The sequence below is a fragment of the Silene latifolia genome, chromosome Y, assembly GCF_048544455.1.
Source record: "Silene latifolia isolate original U9 population chromosome Y, ASM4854445v1, whole genome shotgun sequence".
In the NCBI taxonomy this organism is placed as follows: Eukaryota; Viridiplantae; Streptophyta; class Magnoliopsida; order Caryophyllales; family Caryophyllaceae; genus Silene; species Silene latifolia.
Genome location: NC_133538.1, coordinates 294,883,493 through 294,903,537, shown reverse-complemented (window position 1 = coordinate 294,903,537; position 20,045 = coordinate 294,883,493). Strand labels below are relative to the sequence as shown.

The 20,045-nt window shown below is 42.5% G+C and overlaps 2 long non-coding RNA genes across 2 annotated transcripts; both read right to left on the bottom strand.

Annotated features, from left to right (window-relative positions):
• Positions 1 to 810: 810 nt before the first annotated feature.
• LOC141633623 (uncharacterized) lies at positions 811 to 1,483 on the bottom strand. The gene is made up of 2 exons (XR_012538409.1): positions 1,423 to 1,483; positions 811 to 999 (listed from the first exon to the last, which is right to left on the bottom strand). It is a non-coding gene; the product is annotated as an uncharacterized LOC141633623 (long non-coding RNA).
• A 15,861-nt stretch (positions 1,484 to 17,344) lies between these two features.
• Positions 17,345 to 19,042, bottom strand: LOC141626476 (uncharacterized). The gene is made up of 3 exons (XR_012536060.1): positions 18,903 to 19,042; positions 18,187 to 18,248; positions 17,345 to 17,525 (listed from the first exon to the last, which is right to left on the bottom strand). It is a non-coding gene; the product is annotated as an uncharacterized LOC141626476 (long non-coding RNA).
• Between the last annotated feature and the right edge of the window lie 1,003 nt (positions 19,043 to 20,045).

The following is a 20,045-nucleotide window of genomic DNA, read 5'->3' as shown; positions in this document are numbered from 1 at the left end:
TATCTGTTTATATGAGCTAATTATAATAAGTTTGTTAGTTACGGGATTTAATTACTGATATATTATTTTAAAGCTAATATAGCTAACGAAAGTGTGTTTTGTATATGCTAGATTACAACAAGAGGATATGGGCCGAGCTATGCAATTGGATCAAACAAACAAAGGAAATACTTTATGGAATTTTCCCCTGGACAAAGACAAATAAAAGACCACAAAATAAGAAGAGAAGCTACGGGAAGACGATACGCGGAGCAACCAACTACAATGGAAACTCAATCTCTTACTCGGGTTCTCAAATTTGATCTTTTCCCATATTTTACTCACAAAATCAATCCCATATACCGATTTTTGTTCAAGTATAAATACCAATGTTCTCCGTCAGAATAAAAGGAAGCCGAATACCTAGATAATTCATAGAAATTGAGCGAAATAGAGTGACGATTTGAGACCTATTGGGTCGTGAGAGCAGTAGGAGATCGTACTCGGGCGGAGTCTTAGCACACGGTCGAGTAAGGGTGAATTTGAGGCGGTTCCTGAGGTGCGACATCCGAAGTTCCGACTACAAATTCCGGGCAGCGATTAAGTTCTCTCTACCTCTCTAGTATTTAATTTATGGTTTATTTTCGTTGATTAAATTTGGTATTGAAACCGTTGGTTATTTATTGTTAATCTTTCAGTTATTTGTATCCCAATTTTTACTCATTTTAATCGTAAGTGTAACACCCCCATTTATTTAAGGGCCTGAACTAGGACTCCTCAGATAAATGATGGTGTTACCATCTCGGAAACCCGAGGCAGTAGATAACAAAGGAAAGAAACACAGTACTTTATTATAATGTTTATAGTGACATTACAACTGAAATTAAAATAAGTCTCCAAATACGACCAAAAGATGAGTCTGATAAAACTACTAAAAAGACTAAGGTGGGCTAGGCACTAAGTCAGTCATCCAAGCTCTCTTCCCGGCCAGCTCCCATCAGTCTCTGAATACCTGTCAATCTGCTCCCCAATAATTGGATCATCACAGGCGTACACGAATACACGGGGTCAGCCACGAAGCTGAGTAGGTAATACAATAAACAGTAACACAACACACATACTCCTCCATCACCAACACCGCCATCACAACTCACAACCCGGACAACCCAGCCATACCGATCCCCGGTAGACTATAAATATCGACCGTAGCCGATCTGCCAGCTCGCAGCTGAGGACACCAGGGCAAGTCTGCGCAGAACCCGCTGGGCCTTATCACAATGTCATCATCACCACCTCCACCAACTCCAATGTAATAATATAATAAAACAGTTCAACAATAGTACTTAACGAAATGAAATCAGGCAATCATATTACAACATGTAAATCACCGATTTAGTCAATCCAGTCACATAGTACGATATCAAGTCCAGTGTATTCCCCTACCTCAAATAGCGGTAAAAGCTAACTGCAGATCAGAAGTACTCCACCCGAAACTCGCCACCTAGACATATACATAACATAATTAATTCAATTAACTATTCCCGTTCCCATACTCAAGAGCTACTATAAGTAGAAACTTTCCCAATTTAGAAGTTAATAAAAATATAAGTTACCCAAAATAGAAAGTTTCCTAAAATGGGAAGTTTCCCAAGTAGCAATTACCAAAAATAGCAAGTTACTAAAAATAGTAACTTTCCCGAAATAAAATCCCGACTCAAAAGCTTATAGACATTATTCCGTCACCGCTACTTAAAATTAACTTAATAATCAAACTAATAATGTAAATATTATAAGTATACACATTCCCGACTCATTAAAATAAAACCCGTAACAAAATTAATTCAAAAACAACGCACAACCCGACTCACGCGCACCCCCCTTTTCAACCCGTCACAACACGCCCCTCAACCACCAATCCTCACCGCCGACCACCAGGCCGACACTGTGTCTGGCCTGCCACCTCCCACCACCACCAACGTGGTCGACCCACGCCGGCGGTCGAGCCACCACCACCAAAACCCCCGCTGCGTTCCGGCCGCCACAAATGACACCAACCCCTTTCCCAACTCGCCTACCACCACGACACTCCCCGCCACCTTACCAACCACCACCATTGACACCACCGTCGCCGCACGGCGACTCTGACACACGTGGCACCACCGATTCGACCTCCCCCGAGTCCACGGTGGTGCCACCCCTTTTCCCTATGTCTGAAACACAAACAAAAACCCCCAACCAACCCCGACACCTAAACACCACCACTGCAAACACCACCAGCAACGACCACCACTCTAACCACCACCACCCAACTCGACTCCACACCAACAACACATCCCATAACCCCACGACAGCCACAACAGACCCTAAAAGACGCATAACACAATTCAAAACAGCGGGACAGAAATGAAAACGGAAAATCTTACCTATGACGGCCGTCGACCTGTGCTTTTCCGGCCAGTACAACCACCCTCTACCCCTAGCAAAGGCTCCCCTAGACTCACGGCAGTCCCTATTCCCTCCACACTCACCGGCGTGCGTTCGTTGGCTGCGGTTGTTGCTTGAGGCGTGAAAGAAAAGGGTTGATGATGGTGAGGTGTAGAAAATGACGGTATGAAGGGGTTGGGTTTTTAATGTTAGATTAGGGTTTCATTTTAGGGTTTTGGTAGGGTAAAAAGGTAAATGGGTAAGTGGTAGTAAGTGGGTAAATGGGCTATGACAGCTTGACCCAAAATGCCACTCAGCTATAAACCCGACTCATCTTACGATATGATACGATATGAATTAATCAATTATTTTTACGCTACCATTAAATAATAAAACTTGCCCAAACGATAATAAAATACGGGTATTACAGGTCTTCCCCCTTAAAAAGAACTTCGTCCCGAAGTTCGCTCCCATATCAAGCATGACATACGAAAATATAAAAGACATCTCGTATAACTAACACGGTCAAATACACAACTAGACTACATAAACACGAAATGTTACATTCTACCCTCCTAAAAAGAAAGTTACGTCCCGTAACTTACCTCAAGTGAACAGATGTGGATAACTCTCTCTCATCACGGCCTCGGTTTCCCGGGTAGCCTCCTCGGCTTTATGATTAGTCCACAACACTTTCACTAAAGCGCCTCTCCGTGCCTGGTCTTTCTAACCTTCCTGTCCAAGATCTCCTTAGGCGTCTCGATGTAAGTCAACTGCTCGTCCACCTCGACCACATCATGGCTCAAAATATGCGAAGGGTCACTCAAATATCTCCGCAACTGAGAAACATGGAAGACATTATGTACCCTGGCTAAAGCTGGTGGTAGAGCTAGCCGATATGCCACTTCTCCAACTCTATCCAGGATCTCATATGGCCCAATAAACTTCTGGCTCAACTTTCCCCGCTTCCCAAATCTCATCACTCCCTTCATCGGAGACACTCTAAGAAGTACTTTCTCCCCCACCTGGAAAGAAATGTCGCTTCTCCTAGCGTCGATAGCTCTTCTGCCGGTCTGGGCAGCCCGCATCTTCTCGTCGTCGAATGATCTCGCACTGTTCAACCATCTCCCGAATCATCTCTCGGTCCCAAAACTACCGCATCAGCTCGATCATCCCAACACACAGGACTCCTACACTTCCTGCCATACAGAGCCTCAAATGGAGCCATCCCAATACTAGCGTGGTAACTGTTGTTGTATGAAAACTCAATCAACCCCAGTCTATCCTCCCAAGACCCGCCAAACTCCAAAACACAAGCACTCAACATGTCCTCGAGTGTCTGAATAGTCCTCTCCGTCTGCCCATCGGTAGCTGGATGAAAAGCGGTGCTCATCTTTAACTGAGTACCCATTAGTGACTGCAACTCCTGCCAGAATTTGGATAGAAACCTGGAGTCTCTATCGGAAATGATGTCCTTGGGTACACCATGCAGCTTCACCACATACTGAACATAAGCCTTGGCCAACTCAGCTTTACTCCAAGTATCTTTCATGGGGATAAAGTGAGCCGACTTGGTTAGCCTATCCACGATCACCCAAATCATATTGTTACCTTTCTGAGTTCGAGGCAACCCAACAATGAAATCCATAGAAATGCTTTCCCACTTCCACTCTGGCACATCTAGTGGTTGAACCTTCCCTTGCGGTCTCTTATGTTCACCCTTCACTCTCTGGCATGTCAAGCATCGAGCTACGAACTCAGCAACCTCCCTCTTCATATTCGGCCACCAAAAGGTCTTCTTGAGGTCCTTGTATAACTTATCTCCCCCAGGATGAACCGAGTATGGCGTGGCATGTGCCTCAGTAAGAATCTTCCTCTTCAGCTCATCATTATCCGGAACACACCACCGTCCCCCAAACCTCAGACTACCATCAGCGTGGATAACAAACCTGGAATCAACCCCAGATTCTGCCTGTTCTACTGTGCTGCGCCACTTCTGAATTCTAGCATCGGCTTTCTGTAGCTCTCTGATCTCCTCATATAACTCCGGCTCAACGGTCAAGTCCCCAAGAGTCTCTCCTTGCCGGATCACGTGGATTCCCATCCCCCGCAGCTCATTATGCATCCTCACTCTAGATCTAGCACTGCTCAAAGCATGGATGGATTTCCTGCTCAAGGCATCGGCTACGACATTCGCTTTCCCCTCATGATAAAGTATCTCCATGTCATAGTCGCCAATCAATTCGATCCATCTCCGCTGTCTCATGTTCAACTCCTTCTGTGTGTAAATGTACTTTAAGCTCTTGTGGTCGGAAAACACTTTGAAGGTAGCCCCATAAAGATAGTGTCGCCATAGTTTGAGCGCAAACACCACAGCCCCCAACTCTAGATCATGAGTAGGGTAATTCTCCTCATAGGTCTTCAACTGTCGAGAAGCGTAAGCGATTACCTTCCCGTTTTGCATCAATACGCACCCCAGACCCTTCTTGGAAGCATCAGTATACACCTCGAAGTTATCATTCCCATCTGGTAGTGCAAGGATAGGAGCTGTAGTGAGTCGTTCCTTGAGGGTTAGAAACGCCTCCTCACAACTCTCATCCCAAACAAACCTGTTCTCCTTCCGCATTAAGGACGTCAATGGCTTGGCGATCTTTGAGAAGTCCTTGACAAACCTTCGGTAATAACCTGCTAGCCCCAAGAAGCTTCGGATCTCACCCACATTCTTAGGACTCTGCCATCTCGTCACTGCCTCAATCTTGCTAGGATCAACCGACACCCCTTCCTTGGAAATCACATGGCCCAGAAAAGCAACTTTCTTCAACCAGAACTCGCACTTGCTCAGCTTGGCATATAACTGGTTCTCCTCCAAGGTTTTCAAGACTAACCTCAAATGTTCCTCATGTTCCTTCTCATTCTTGGAGTATACTAGGATATCATCGATGAACACAACCACGAACTTGTCCAGGTAAGGACTGAACACTCGATTCATCAAGTCCATAAACACTGCTGGCGCATTAGTCAACCCGAATGGCATGACCACGAACTCATAGTGCCCATATCTTGTTCTGAAAGCGGTCTTAGGTATATCCTCGTTCTTAATTCTCAATGGTGATAACTCGACCTCAAATCGATCTTAGAGAAAACTCCGGCTCCACTCAATTGATCGAACAAATCATCGATCCTTGGCAAAGGATAACGGTTCTTGATGGTCACATTGTTCAACTCACGGTAATCCACGCAAAGTCTCAAGCTTCCATCTTTCTTCTTGACAAACAACACTGGTGCTCCCCAAGGTGAAACACTAGGCCGTATGTAACCTTTCTCTGCTAGCTCATCCAACTGCTTCTTCAATTCCTCCATCTCTTTCGGCCCCATACGATAAGGTGGTTTAGAAATCGGTCCTGTTCCTGGCTTCAGATCAATGGAAAAGTCCACTTCTCTTTTCGGGGCTAACCCCGGAATGTCCTCCGTAAATACATTCTCGAACTCCCTCACCACTGGAATCTCAGACACCTTAGGGGTCTCCGACTCACTATCCCACATCTGGCACAAGATTAACTGGTCTCCTTTCCTCGGACTCGACTTCAGGTATTAACGAGATATGAATTTGACTCTTGGCTTGACCACATACCCCTTATAAGACACCCTAGCTCCCTTAGGTCCCCTCAAAGAGATTTTCTTCGATGGCGATCGATAAAAGCTTTGTACTTCCCTAACCAGTCCATCCCCGAATCACCTCAAAACCCCCCAAGGAAACTCTATAAGGTCACAAAGAAACACAACCTCTCTCGATCCGAATTGGTACCCCAGTGTAGACTCTATCACAAGATACCGACTCCCCCGAAGGTACCACTACCGAATCAACAATTCTATCATATGACTTAAGGTTTAAGACTCGGCATGTTCCGCAGATATAAAAAGAATGTGTAGCTCCTAATCAAACAACACAAAGGTGGGTTTAGAGTTAACAGAAATGTACCATCACCACATGAGAGTCATTCTTAGTCGCCTCCTTCCCCATGGCGAAGAGCTTGCCACCGGACTTAGCCCCACTCGACTTGAAGAAGTCCGCTCCGATTGTTTGTTCCCTTCATTTGCGCTTTTGAAAGTTGGTGCTCCCACTCTGTTGGCTCTGCGATTACGGTTCTGGTAGTTGTTGTAGCTTCCTTGGTAGTCAGCACTTAGCTCCACCTCGCACCTCCCCCATAGCCGAGACATAGGTGTGCGATAACCGTTATACCCCGACCCCACCGAACGAGAGCCACCGAACCCGGACATAGGTGCCCCGTATCCACCAGGGCGATTCGCCCCGGATGATCGGCATTCAAACCTCTTGTGTCCTGTCTTTCCACAGCCAAAACAAGTAAGCCCCGCAGAACTACCTCCCCGCCGGTGCCCCCGAAGCCGCCTCCACTCGAGCTCTCATACCCCCGGGGCACCGTTAGTGGAGTACCCACCATATCTGCCCCCGAACTCGCTTCTTTGCCCCAAAGATATCGCTTGGGCCTCCACTTCCTTCTCGGCCTTGCCTTTCTTATCGGCCTTGATCTGTTCGAGAGTCTTTCAAAGAAGACCACCCTCAAGTAAATGTCCTGAATCGTAGTGGGTGGAGCCGCCGTGAGCCTCTTCTTGATGTCCATAGTGAGCCCCGCTCAAACCTCATAGCCACATAGCTTCATTCTCGCCCAAAGTCATCAATGTATGAGGATAATCGCCGAAATTTCCGATGATAAATCTCCACTGTCATATCTTCTGTCATCTTGAAGGTGTCAAACTCCTCCCGTAGTTTGGCTTTTTGGAACTCGAGCATAAACTCATTCTTCAAAAGCTCTTGGAATTCCAACCAAGATACATGTCCCGTCTCAAGATCCCTAGCAACCTCTCGTATCTCCACCTTGTTCCCGGTCCACACCACCTACCGGCTGGGCCCTAAGATAGTGGGCGCTTGATCCACCCGCAGCTCTTCCGGACATGCTAACGGTTCAAACAGGTTGGTGAATTCTCGACACCATTCCCCCAGCAACTGTGGTTCCCCCTCTCCAGTGAATATTGTGGGGTTATGCCTTGCCACAATGGTACTCATCTTTCCCGGGTCCAATCGTTTGGCCTTTAGGGCCTCATTCTCAGCTCGGAGCCTATCCAACTCCGCTTGGATGTCGTTAGCGGTATCCCTTCTTGGAGGCATGTCTATAAAAATCAAGAGAGTTAGTGATGTTCCCTGCAACACTAGAATTACTTAGTCAATTCTACCCTACATATCTAGCTAGCATGGTTCAGGGATCACATAACCGCATATCACTAGACATAACATCCATCTTAAGTTCTTAAGCATCATGTATATAAATATCTCACTTCCTTATTATCATTAACACATGCATACTTATACTAACAGTATATCACCTTGCCTAATTCTCACATCATGGAATAGTTTTTCATGTTCAATATCACACAACTTTCCTACTCTACCCTTTTTCTCTCGTATGATCTCAAGGTACCCGGGTCAAACTGAGAGGGCCAATGGTTCGGTGTGAGGGGGCCCCTTACTCATCCCTTACCTTTAGTGTGCTCCTAACAGCTCTATCCCGGGGTTCATTTTATTTGACTCTTCCTAAATTCATTGGGTTCATTGGTTTAGGCCTGAGGATCGTTCGCTCTGATACCACTTTGTAACACCCCCATTTATTTAAGGGCCTGAACTAGGACTCCTCAGATAAATGATGGTGTTACCATCTCGAAACCCGAGGCAAGATAACAAAGGAAAGAAACACAAGACTTTATTATAATGTTTATAGTGACATTACAACTGAAATTAAAATAAGTCTCCAAATACGACCAAAAGATGAGTCTGATAAAACTACTAAAAAGACTAAGGTGGGCTAGGCACTAAGTCAGTCATCCAAGCTCTCTTCCCGCCAGCTCCCATCGGTCTCGAATACCACAATCTGCTCCCCAATAATTGGATCATCACAGGCGTACACGAATACACGGGGTCAGCCACGAAGCTGAGTAGGTAATACAATAAACAGTAACACAACACACATACTCCTCCATCACCAACACCGCCATCACAACTCACAACCCGGACAACCCAGCCATACCGATCCCCGGACTATAAATATCGACCGTAGCCGATCTGCCACTCGTTGAGGACACCAGGGCAAGTCCTGCAGAACCCGCCTGGGCCTTATCACAATGTCATCATCACCACCTCCACCAACTCCAATGTAATAATATAATAAAACAGTTCAACAATAGTACTTAACGAAATGAAATCAGGCAATCATATTACAACATGTAAATCACCGATTTAGTCAATCCAGTCACATAGTACGATATCAAGTCCAGTGTATTCCCCTACCTCAAATAGCGGTAAAAGCTAACTGCAGATCAGAAGTACTCCACCCGAAACTCGCCACCTAAACATATACATAACATAATTAATTCAATTAACTATTCCCGTTCCCATACTCAAGAGCTACTATAAGTAGAAACTTTCCCAATTTAGAAGTTACTAAAAATATAAGTTACCCAAAATAGAAAGTTTCCTAAAATGGGAAGTTTCCCAAGTAGCAATTACCAAAAATAGCAAGTTACTAAAAATAGTAACTTTCCCGAAATAAAATCCCGACTCAAAAGCTTATAGACATTATTCCGTCACCGCTACTTAAAATTAACTTAATAATCAAACTAATAATGTAAATATTATAAGTATACACATTCCCGACTCATTAAAATAAAACCCGTAACAAAATTAATTCAAAAACAACGCACAACCCGACTCACGCGCACCCCCTTTTTCAACCCGTCACAACACGCCCCTCAACCACCAATCCTCACCGCCGACCACTAGGCCTCGACACTGTCCGGCCTCGGCCACCTCCCACCACCACCAACGTGGTCGACCCACGCCGGCGGTCAGAGCCACCACCACCAAAACCCCCTGCCTGCGTTCCAGCCGCCACAAATGACACCAACAGCCCCCTTTCCCAACTCGCCTACCACCACGACACTCCCCTGCCACCTTACCAACCACCACCATTGACACCACCGTCGCACGGCGACTCTGACACACGTGGCACCACCGATTCGACCTCCCCCGAGTCCACGGTGGTGCCACCCCTTTTCCCTATGTCTGAAACACAAACAAAAACCCCCAACCAACCCCGACACCTAAACACCACCACCGCAAACACCACCAAAGAACGACCACCACTCTAACCACCACCACCCGACTCGACTCCACACCAACAACACATCCCACAACCCCACGACAGCCACAATGGACCCTAAAAGACGCATAACACAATTCAAAACAATGGGACGTAAATGAAAACGGAAAATCTTACCTATGACGGCCGTCGACCCGTGCTTTTCCGGCCAAGACAACCACCCTCGACCCCTAGCAAAGGCTCCCCTAGACTCACGGCGGTCCCCTATTCCCTCCACACTCACCGGCGTGCGTTCGTTGGTCGCGGTTGTTGCTTGAGGCGTGAAAGAAAAGGGTTGATGATGGTGAGGTGTAGAAAATGACGGTATGAAGGGGTTGGGTTTTTAATGTTAGATTAGGGTTTCATTTTAGGGTTTTGGTAGGGTAAAAAGGTAAATGGGTAAGTGGTAGTAAGTGGGTAAATGGGCTATGACAGCTTGACCCAAAATGCCACTCAGCTATAAACCCGACTCATCTTACGATATGATACGATATGAATTAATCAATTATTTTTACGCTACCATTAAATAATAAAACTCGCCCAAACGATAATAAAATACGGGGTATTACAGTAAGTTGCAATCTTCAGTTTATAATTTGTTATCTTATTATGATTGGAATTGTATACTTCTGCTATTTGTGTGATTCTGGCTTAGTTCGATTTACATAATCCGAGTAGCAACTAGTTTAGATTAATCTCTGCGAATTGGGGTTAGTTTAAGTTAGGAGTAGAATTTGGTCAGTTAATCTTTAGGTAGTGACGACACTACATGATTAATTGGATTAATGACGTCTTCTTGGTTAGATAATGCTTCTAATCCGGTCTTTAGTAGGGTTCGACAAACTTACATTGGTTGGTTAGTTTAGAACTGATCTAGGCTTAGTTCAGGCCGGTCTTAATCTAAGAGAAGATAGGGAGTTCTTGTTAACTTGAGTTCCGCAGTTAATCTATAAGTATACTCGAGATTTGACGTAAATAATAACCGGTTGAAAAGCTAAAATTACTAGAAGAATCTGTGTTTTATGGGGTATTTGACTTCGCTTCTGAATATTAGACGTTAGCATTAGTAGTCTCTAATTCCTTTAGTTTAGTCTATAGCACAAATGAAACCCCCTAATCGTACATAATGTTAATAGCCGTAAATATGTAAATAAATGGTATATATGTAAGTTAGTGAATAAAAGTACTCAATAGTTAATTAATTTTCCAATCTCTCTGTGGGATTGACCCTACTTACCCTTTACTATGTTTGTTATTTTTGAGGTTAAGATAGGTTTATAAATTATTAATTTGTATGCGCAAACGACACGTATCAGTCCTTTTTCCAACAAATTGAGTGTCTTTGTCACAAACTATTTCTGAGGGGATTCCATATGTACATATGATGTTTCGCTTGATGAATGATATGACATCCTTCTCCTTGACTTGCCTGTATGAGTCAGCCTCTATCCATTTTTAAAAGTAATCAGTTATGGCTAACATGTAGACTTTTTGTCCTGGTGCTTGGGATAGCTTGCCTACGATGTCAATTCCCCACTTCATGAATGGCCATGGGACTAAAATGGAGTGTAGTAGCTCGGATGGTTGATGAATGAATGGGGAGTGAAGTTGATAGGCTTCACATTTTGAGCTGTAAGCTAGGCAGTCAGTTCTTAACGTTGGCCAAAAGTAACCTGTCCTTAGAACCTTGCTTGTCAGGCTTCTGCCTCCTTTGTGGTTTCCACAGTATCCATCGTGTATATCCTCAATAACTTGTTTGTCCTCATGCGGGTCCAGGCATCGCAGGTAGGGTCCAGCCTGAGACTTTTTAAACAAAGTGTTATTTATAATGGTATAGGTGGAAGCTTTAATTATAAGGGCCATTGCTTCATGCTTGTCTTTGGGTAGATCCCCTGTAAGAACCAATCATAATATGGTTTGGTCCAGGAGTTTGTGTCCTCGATGATGGGACAAGTTTGGTTAGGTTTTGTAATGGTTGGTTCGAGCAGGTGAACAATGGATATCTTATCAAATATAGCAGGGCTTAAATTTAATCCCAGACTGGCTAGGGTATCAGCCTGGGTGTTTAAGTCTCTTGGTATCTGATCAATGTCAAATGAACTAAACTTTTTGCAAAGATTTTTGACATAGTCTAAATAGAGAATCATTTTTGAATCCTTTGCAGCGTAGGTTCCTTTAACTTGATTGGAAATTAAAAGTGAGTCAATTTTTACCTTGAGATTTTGCACGCTAAGATCTACACACCTTGAGTCCAGCTATCAGGGTTTCATATTCAGCTTCAATGTTTGTTGCTTTAAATTCGCAATTGATAGCCTGAGCTATTAAATCCCCTTGTGGTGATTTGAGTACTAGTCATAGGCCAGTACCTCTCATATTGGTTGCTTCATCTACGTGTAAGGTCTATTCTTTGCATGATTTTTGGGTGTCTAGATGGTTGACTTCTTTTATGAGGTCTGGTTCTAGGTTGGGACTGAAATCAGCCACAAAGTCTGGTAAAGCCTGGGATTTAATTGTTGTCCTAGGTTCAAAGGTTATGTCATAAGTACTGAGTTGTACTGACCACTTTGCCATTCTGCCTGAAAGTTCAGGTTTTCTGAGGACAGATTTGATAGGCAGATTGGTCCTGGCAATTATTGGGTGACTCTCAAAGTAAGGTCTAAGTTTTGTAGAAGATACAATTAATGAAAGTACATATTTTTCAAGTAATCCATATCTTGTTTCCGCATCCAGGAGAATTTTACTTACATAGTAGATAGGATGTTGTTAGCCTTGAATTTCCTTGGTCAGGACACACTTACTGCTGTCTCAGTGACTGATAGGTAGACTGTCAAGGGTTCTCCTTTGTTAGGTTTGGCCAGTAGTGGAGGAGTGGCCAGGTAAGTTTTTAACTATTGGAAGGTTGTTTCGTGTTCAGGCATCCATTTGAATGACTCGTTCTTCCTGAGAAGGTCATAAAATGATATGCATCTTTCATATGATCTGGATATGAATCTGTTCAGGGCTGCAACTCTTCCTGTAAATCTCTGGATGTCTTTGACTGACTTAGGAGATTTCAACTCCAGGACGGCTTTTATTTGTTCTGCGTTGGCTTCAATCCCTCTTTTTGTCACCATGTATCCTAAGAATTTTCCTGATGACATTCCAAAGTGGCATTTGGAGGGGTTGAGCTTCATATTAAATTCTTCCAGGATTTTGAAGGCTACTTTCAGGTCCTTCACATGATCTCCAGCCTTCTTTGATTTGACCACCATGTCGTCTATGTAGACCTCCATTGTGTCGCCAATTTGATCTTTGAACTTCATATTAACCAGGCGTTGGTAGGTTGCCCCTATATTTTTCAGGCCAAAGAGCATTGCTGTGTAGCAATATATGCCCCTTTTCGTGATGAATGTAGTATTTTCCTGGCCAGCTGGATGCATTTTGATTTGGTTGAATCCACGTGAGGCATCCATGAACGTTAGCAGTTCATGCCCAGTTGTAGCATCTACCATTGCATCAATGTGAGGGAGTGGGAATGGGTGTTTTGGACAGGCTTTGTTGAGATCTGTGTAGTCTACACAGACTCTCCATTTGCTATTCTTCTTTTGCGCCACGAACACATTGGCCATCCATTCAGGGTACATTACTTCCTTGATCATTCCCATGTCTAGGAGTTTGTCCACCTCTTCATTAATGATTGTATTGCGTTCAGGGGAAAACTTTCTCCTTTTCTGTTGTACAGGCTTAAAGGAAGTGTCAGTATTGAGTTTATGGGTGATAATACTAGCATCTATGCCAGTCATATCAAAGTGTGACCATGCAAAACATGTAGACTTATTCTTAATAAAACTTACTAGTTCTGGTCTGACGTTATCAGGGACATCGGATCCCCCCAGTACATACCTGTCAGGGTACTCAGGGTCTAATACTACTTGCTATGTTTCCATTTAGGTTTCTACCACATAAGTGCTCCTGATGGGGTACTGTAATTGCTAAGCGAGAGACTTACCTGCCTTGGAAGGTTTTAATGATTCAGTGTAACATTCCTGGGCAGATTTTTGTTCACCTTTGATGGTTGCTACTCCCCATTCTATTGGTATTTTGACGCACTGATGATAATTTGAAGGAATGGATATGACATTATGTATCCAAGGTCTGCCTAAGATTGCATTGTATGATGAGAGGAAGTCTAGGACTCCAAATCTTTCATATGATAAGACTCCTTTGACGTAGGTTGGCAGGTAGATCTCTCCTAGAGTGTTCTTGGTTTCACCACTGAATCATACCAAGACATTTGACTTCTTTATGATCTGATTCTCATCGATCTTCATGGATTTTAGGACATCAAGCATTATTAAATTGACTGAGCTGCCACCATCTACTAGGATTCTCAGGATACGTGCAGTGCCAATTTGCATAGTAATGACTAGGCCATCATGATGGATGTCCGAGATTCCTTGCATATTAGTATCATCAAAAGTAATTTGAGTTAAGTTTCTAGGTTTAAAAGGAGATTTCATTTTGGACTCCCTGCCTATTTTCTTTGCAGCTGAGCTAGTCAGGCCACAAATCTCAGATCCTTCATTGATGAATTTGACTTCATAGATTGGTGGTGTTGGGGGCAGATCACGTTGTGGTCTTTCCTAGTCCTTTCTTGATCTGTTATCCTCCCTGTTCTTTGATGGCATTAAATCCTTCAGGCAGTCTTTCTTTAGCAGGTAAGCCATTTGTTTGCGTAGACCCATGCATTCTTCTGTGCTATGTCCTATGTCCATGTGAAATTCACACCATCTTGTTGTGTATTTCCTTGAGTTGGGATTGTCCGTCTTTTTGGGCCACTTGATAATGTCTCCCATGTTGTCAAGCCTTTTGATGAGTCATGCAGTATTAACATAGAAGTTATATTCCTGAATAGGTGGATAAGTATAAGAGTTATCTCATTGCTCATGAGCGTAGTTGACTTCTAATTTGTCAGGCCTAGTGTAGGGAGATGGTCTGGAGCTGCTTCCCCTGTGATTAGAACTATTCTTGTTAAATCTTTCATATCCTGAAACACTGTCAGTGGTTTCAGCCTTAAAGCTTTTATCTTCTTCCAGCCAGATGTAGCCAAGTGCCTTTTCCTGAACGTCTTCAAAAGTTAGGCAAGGTTTCATGGTCAGCTCATCATAGAAATCGCTATCCAGTGGTAGTCCCTGCCTGAAAGCTTCCACGACTGTTCCAACATCACATCTGGGGATTGAGACCTTCTCTTTGTTGAATCTGGTCAGGAATACTCTGATTGTCTTGCCTGGCTTTTGCTTGATTCAGTACAGGTCACTGAATCTCTTTTCGAGCTCCCTGTTACTTGTAAACTGGTGGTTGAACGAGATTATCAGATCTACAAAGGACTTGATGCTTCCATTTAGCAGGTTTATGTACCATTGAAGGGCAGGCCCGGTCAGGATTGGTCCAAAGCCTTTGCATAGACATACTTGTCGTAGCTCAGTGGGTATAGAGGCTGTCAACATTCTCTGTTTGTAGTAGGCTACATGGTTTTGAGGAGATGCAGTTCCATCATAGGTTCTCATTGATGGTACCACAAACTTTTTAGGCAGAACTATTTTAGCTATCTCATCCACGAAGGGAGAGTCATCATAGCTTTCAGGATTGGCTTCCTTAATGCTTGTAGGTATTCTAGGGATCTTCTCGAATTTCTCATGGAGTTTCTGGATCTCCTGGACAATGGCCATGATTATGGCTACATTAGTTTGATCTGGATGGTCTCTTCATTTGGGGTTTCTTCTGAGTCTGAATCAAGATCCCCTACTTTGGCTTTTGTTGGAGTTGGAGTACCAAAGTTGGAGAAATCAATATTCCTGATGATTGAAGAAAATGGTGTTCCAGGCTGAATCTTCAATTTTGAGCCTGAAGCTTTATCTCCTAGCTTTTGCTTCAGGTTGGACTCTGATTCTTTCGGTTCGGACTTGACTTGACTGGGCCGTTTTACGCCGGATTGCTCCATCTCCGAAAGTTGTTGTTTGTTTGGCGGCCATTGTTGTTCTATATTGTCTCCAATCATTTTTTGGAAACGTTTTTGTGTTGTTTGGGAGTAGGTTTTGATTATTTTTGAGCTAGATGCACCACGGTGGGCGCCAATTATTTTAGCAAGATTTAACACGGAGATAAAGTCTTGCCAGGGGTTTAATTGTAAGGTAATCTAACTCAAATAATTATGCCTGACTAGTACGATTGATAACTTAAAGAATGAACAATAAAGTAAAAGACGGAGATTTGTACATGGAAAACCCTGGGAATAAGGGAAATAACCACGGGAACCAAGCCAAGAGGGAGTAATACTATATTTTAATGTATCCTGACATAATGTGTATGTCAGGCTAGAGGTAGAGTATAAATGCTTAATAAATATGCTCAAGGTGATTACAATAATGAAATGAGAGTAAGGATGAGCGAATAGTGGATGTCCTTTCTTCTTTCTTCCGCTTGCTATTTATATCTTGTTTGCAACGGCTCTCTAACGAATGATTTGGACGTTCCTAGACAATAGGCCTCGTGCCCTATTTACCCGGAGGTAGTTGTTTAACTCTATAATCCGCCTACTGTTATCTTTGCTCAGTCAACTGCTCCACACTCTTCGTATATTTTGTTGAATAGGTCTTTCATGAAAGTAGGAACCGTTTCTCTAGGTTTTAGTTGTGCTTTAGTTGTTACCTGACTTGTTCTAGTAGTGCCCAACATTCGGCTGGTGAGTTATTCCTTCAGGTCTAGCCTGGATAGATGGCCTGACTTGTCTTTCCGTCCTGGTTGGCACCTGCCTGGGTATAGTATTCTTGAAACTGAGTTACATTCGTTCAGGCTAGACTTGTTGTTTCTTCGCCTGACTTTTGTCTGATCAGGTAGGACAATTTTTGGCCCAACAATACTCGTCAGCTGATCAACGTATATCGATAACGATCAGCCGACTACGGCGGTGTTCAGCTGATCCCTTTCGTTCACACCTATAGAAAGGATACCCAATGGAAAAACTAATTATCTTGTATATGATACAGTTTAATTAGCCTCTTGAATAATAACTGACTAAAAGTTAGTCAAGTGAGTTTTATGTATAATAATGAGTTTGGAAGTTAGGCCAAGTGGATTTATTAATTATACGATAATTGACTAGTAAATTATTTATCTTATTTTAATATGATTAAGTAAGATAAAATTTAGTAATTAAATGTTAATTGACTAAATTTTTATTAATCGCTTATATTTGATTAGTATTAATACAGTTTAGGTATATATTGTGAGGCGGAGGTAATTAGCTAATTAAAGTTACAAGGAGTTGTAAAATTAGCTAATGGGGTTTTATAAGACTTATTATATATTGATATAATGGTCAAATATCAATGAAAAGTTAAGTGTATATTATTCACTAATTTGTATCATTTAAGTGTTAAATGATCAAATTAATATTTAATTATATATGATAATTAAATATAGGACTTATAAGTATTTGTAGGACAAATGTCAAAAAGTCAAATAAGACCCAAAATTAACCATGTGGACCGGTTAACATATGTGTGTGTGTGACACACATGTGGTTAGACATTTTTGTAACACCCCCGCTTATTTGAGAGGCTTAGGCTAGTCATCTTAGATAAATGACGGTGTTACCATCTCAATTACCTGAGGTAAATAGTACAAAAACTACAAATCAAAGGTACTTTAAAATAAATAACGAATGGTAAAAGTAATCATCCGCATTGGACTTACAATGCTCGCGGCCTAAACCTGCCAATAAAATAAATAATAAACTAGTTTAAATAATTACAAGACGGCAAAATAAGTTTACTAATAAATAAATGTTTAACTAAGTGAAAGACTAAGGTGATGACTCAAATCCAGCTCACACGTCCGTCCCAGCAAACAATCAGCATATATACCTGTATTAATCTGTTCCCATGACAAGAACAGACATTTCAAGACACGCAACAACCAAACGAGTCAACCTCATAATCTAAAATAAAATAAAGGACAACATGTGAGTAATATAAAATAAACAATTAATAAATGTCAAATCACACTACACTGTCTCAATCATTTGTCACAAGTATTCTGTTGCCGAGGCTCTCAGCCAAAGCTCAACCACATCATGTGGACTAGCCACGCCAGGTCCAGGGCTAACTTCTTACATCGTGCCCTGTCTGTCCTATACATAACTTCTTACATCGTGCCCTGTCTGTCCTATACATCCAAGGTCCACAACTCCCCCACATCCCAGTGCCAATATATTAATATGAACCCACAATAAATAATCCAAACCAAAATGCCAAAGAATAATATAAATGCCAAGTATAGGCTACCTCAATGCCAAGTTCCTTTAAACTAAATGTAATATGCCAATTCATGATGAAACAAAATAAAATGGCAACTGATAAAGTAAAAATGCCAATAGAAGCTTGAACAATAACAAACAACCACCAATACGCACCCAAAAGCACACGGCCAAAAGGCCATACCCACTGAACTCAACATCCAACATGTCAATAAACAATAATGCAAAACAAACAAGCACACAATGAACCTGCAAGTAAAAGTTGAGTAGCTAGCCTACCTTTAGCAATTGCAAGCTATGTAATACAAGTATTTAAAAAGCTTCTTCAACAAATCCGTCACCTAAACATATCAATCAATACAATACGATTAGTGACTAGTCCAATTGTATAAGATGTTGTAAAAATTGCTTAATTAAAAACTCTTCTAATTAAATTATAATACGTAAATAATCAACTAAGGCCGTCTTAAATTCTACCCAAAGCCCCGACAAAACTCAGGTGAACCTATTTTGGACAGCCCCAAAACATGTCCTCAAACAGCCCTTACACACGGCTAAAACAGCCCTACACACTGCCTTACACCACCACCATACACCCTCAACACGACCCTCACAAATGTCCCAAACAACAGTAAAATAACGACAATCAGCGGCCTAACAACAAAAGTAGCAGCAACAACCCGAGCTCCCATACGCGGGGCAAGCCTTGTTGACAATTCTCTAAACACACTCCTTATCACCCACACACCCACAAATTAGTGTATAAGAAGGTCTCAAGGCAAGTTATAATATAGTGTAACAATCTAATACAACTCGTCCTAATACAATCTAGGCTAACCAAACCCCAATCCGTGGTCAGTCAACACAAATAGAACCGTCTCAACAACTATGATGAAAAACCCCCAAACTAATTTCTAGGGTTACATATATTGACATACACACTACTCTTATTAAGCTAATAATAAAATTAAAGGGTGTTAGGATGAGTTACTTACGATTTTGGATGAAAATAAGCTAAAAATCGTACCGCAAAACCCCTATTTTCCTTTTGTTGCTTCGTCGTGTTGCTGTTCTTGTCTCCCTGCTTCTTTTTTTCTTTTTGTTTTTTTTTTTTTTTTTATGATTGTGAATGTGTAAGATATGTTTCTAATTTAGAGTATATATATGTTGGGTCATTCGGGATCCTCTTACCAATCGGCCCAAACCGATTTCTAAGCCTTGTTTTTTTTTTCCTAAAACCGTCACTAATAACCCATCTCAATCATTAATGGCGACTCATAATTATATATATGTGTGTATATATATATCGGTTTTTTCCCATGGTACCCTCGAACTTTGTCACATTACACATGGTACCCCTCAAATTAACTTTCTACATATGGTACCCCTGTGTTTACCTTTTTCTTTCCCAAAATACCCTTGGCTGACATTTCGTCATCACTCCGTTACTTTACTCTGACTAATGACCCTTTTTTTGTTATTTAATACTCTAATCATCATCTTCATCTCTCATTCCGCACTCCTCCTTTCACCCACCACCATACCAGCCACCATCATCATCTTCTTAACTGTGGCCACCTGCCCCGTCCTCGTCAACCATCACCACGCCGATGCCACCATGCCGACGTCGCCAAACCAGTCCACAACCCACCACTGCCGCCTCTCTCCTCTTTCCCTCCTCTCTTATTCCGCACTCCTCCTCTTTCACCCACCACCATTCCGTACTCCTCCTCTTTCACCCACCACCGTACCGCCTCTCTCCTCTTTCTCTCCTCTCTTATTCCGCACTCCTTCGACAACACCATGACCACTAAAACCCAGAAAAACACAAAAACCCAACTAACCTAATTCATCATAAATCAACAATTACTCAAATTTGAAGCTGGAAATTTGCAGGGAAATCACGACCCATAAACCCCAATTAACCTAATCTATCATAAGTGAATAAACCCTAGAATATTCATTAAATTTGAAGCTGAAAATTTGCAACACATCATGAAACCAAACCCAGAAAACCCAACAAATTCAGACGGGGGTGGTTGCGGGTTTGGTTAAGGAGAAGACGGAGGTGCGATAAATAGTTCGTTGCCGTCGCCGTTGCCACGTCATTTTCCGTCGACGGAGGTTCGAGGTAGGTG